Source organism: Elephantulus edwardii, unplaced genomic scaffold (assembly GCF_000299155.1).
Source record: "Elephantulus edwardii isolate Elephantulus edwardi_28Jun2011 unplaced genomic scaffold, EleEdw1.0 scaffold00141, whole genome shotgun sequence".
Lineage (NCBI taxonomy): Eukaryota > Metazoa > Chordata > Mammalia > Macroscelidea > Macroscelididae > Elephantulus > Elephantulus edwardii.
The window spans coordinates 1143233-1145922 of NW_006399891.1; the positions used below are offsets into that span (position 1 = coordinate 1143233).

The 2690-nt window shown below is 40.8% G+C and overlaps 1 pseudogene; it reads right to left on the minus strand.

Annotated features, from left to right (window-relative positions):
• Nucleotides 1–1092: 1092 nt before the first annotated feature.
• The window catches only part of LOC102852136, a 4780-nt pseudogene continuing 3182 nt past the window's right edge, over nucleotides 1093–2690 (minus strand).

The window sequence follows — 2690 nt, forward strand, 5'->3', positions numbered from 1 at the left end:
AACTTTGTGAGGAGTGTGAGTACTCTAAATCTCATCTAAGGAGGTATTTTTCTACTAAAATTCTTGATGAAATCCCTAAAGGATTCATAAGTGTATTCAGAGTATGTTACCCTCTGATTTTGAGTCTGGGTGTTTTAGATAAAACATGATTCTCTTATCAAGAACAGTTGCTGATTTGGTGTATTATGGATTTTCTATGACTCCATTTTGAATTAGGAAATTTATCTTGGTTTATATATGATGAACAGAGAATGAGTCAGAAGAATCTACTCGTTCTACTCGATTGATCTACCAGTGATGGATAAGATAGCAACATCAGGCATCCAGGGTTTCTTTTTGTATGGTGATGCTGACTTGAGAAATCTGGCTCTCAGCAGCTGGCTGCTTTGATTTGAAGGAAAAGAAAATGGACACCCATTATTTTCCTTAGAGAAAGTCAGCTGGAGAGTCAGCTATGGATCAATTCTGACTCAACAACAACAACAACAATACATAGACTGGTTACCAGGTTTTTATGATTCCTAATTTTATACTAAATGCAAGATTCATTCAAACCCAGATTTTGAGATTGAGTTGAGATTTTAGTTGAGACTGTTCTAAAAAGATGTTTTACACAATTGCATGTGAAAAAGTAGCAAGGGTAAAAACAGTGACATTTAAGGACATTCAATTAGGAAATTCTTAAGTAATAGAAAAAGAATGTGTTTGTAGAGTTTAAGTTAACCCAAACTGTCTTGAATTGTGCACTTATTTACATAAAATATAATATGACAATGCAATACTTTTATATAAAATATGTTCTAAAAAGACTCACATTTAAAACTAATAATTAAATACAATCATATAAAATACAAATTGTTATCATATTTCTGGGACAAAAATTTGACCATGTGGAATAAGCACTTTTATAATAGTTTTTTTTAAAATATTTAACTTTATATATTTGGGAGAGAACAAAAAAGGGCAACGATTTTAAGAAGCAGCAGGCATGAGGATCATCTTTCTGATTGTCACAGGAAAGCTCTGGATGGAGAGCGGCGTCCGGTCCAATAGTTCTCTGTGCCTGTTCCGGCTCCAGAGGAGGCTCACTCACTAGTCCAAGGAGTCCATGGATGGCCTATGCAGGAGGTGGACAGGGAAGGGCTGATGATGTGATTCTCTTGAGAAAGTAACTTGCAGAAGTTCAGGATTTTCAGCGCGTTTTTCCAATTCTTTTAGAAAAGTCCTCTTGTGAAATTCATAAGGTTCTCTAATATTCCCAAAGAGGTCATCCTTCTTATTTGAAGAATATCTGGAATCAGATGCTCCAGCCAAATAAAATCCATTGGCATGATATATCCATCAATTATGCTCTTTATTTCTTTTATATAAAATTTCTTCCATCTTGAATAAGTTCTGTATAAGGAGCCTGCTAGGAGAGAGTTTCAAGACTGTCAGGTTGTTCCAGTTCAGGATTCTCCAAATCTTGACTGCTTTCAACTATTTCTTCTTCATTCTTGATTTCAAAGGTAGTCTCATCACCTTCCTTTCTCAAGAGGTTCAAATCTGTCTCTGTAGGAGAATCCTCTGATATTTTCTGAGGAGAAGCCACAGCAGAGATCCTTCGGTGATGCCCATTTTGGAGAGGACTCAGGATAGGGGGCCACAGGCTGCACTGGGAGAGTCTGTTTGGTGGCCAGTTTCTTCAGGCTCACTTGCCTTTTGTCAAATATTTCTTGCATATTGCCCAGCTTCCGCAGGACTTTCTGGGCTTTGGCCTTCAAGTCAAACGTGCGTATCAATTCAAACTGGTTGTAAAACTCCTTGGAGCTGGGCAACTTTGTCTGTGCTCAGGAATGTCTCAATGTCGTGCAAGGCAATGTCAACCCCTTCTCGTGACTGGCACTTGTCTACAGCTTGGGAATCTAGGAGATAGATTCCCGCTTCACACCACTTGCTGACCTTGTCCAGCTGTTGATGCAACTCTGAAGATCTCCTCAAGATGTCATGCTTTTTCTTGTTTTCATTGCTGAAGTCATTACAGAGGTGCCTGAGCTCCACACACTTGGGCCTGATGGCTCTGGACGAGCTGGTCCCCACTCAGTGCGCACAACTGGGCCTTTTCCAATGGCTCCTGGCCCTTTTGTTCCAGTTTTTTGTGTTCCTTAAGAAGTTGTTCCACGCGTATCACACTGTCTCCAATGTCTGTAAACTCAGCTTTTTCTTCCAATAAGTTATCCAGGGTCGTTTTAACCTCACTAAAGTTCTGCTCAAAGCGCTGCAGCTGTAGGCACTGGGTAAGCCTCAGGTGATGCTCAGACCAAAAGTGACTAAAGGCTTTTTCTGTTTCATCCAACTGCACCAACAGTCTGCCCATAGAGGAGACGTTCTGACCATCATTGGGACTGAGTTTGCTTGTGAGGTTTTTGGCTGCTCGTACCTGGATGCATGTCAGCAAAACGCCCCCTTATTTTTTCTAAGGGACCTCAGCTCATCCTTCAATTTGTCTCGTTGTCTCATATGGGCCAGGAGAAGGTCTTCAGTGCACTGCACACCTCTAGGTAACTCTGTCTCACCAAAGCGGGTCCCAAACATCTGGAGCATCTGGGCGGCAGTCTTCGCTGTCAGGGCAAAGTTTTCAATGGCTGTTCGGGAATTTATCCACTGACTATGGCCATATTCCAAAGTTCCCCCTAACTCCTGCTTGAGTT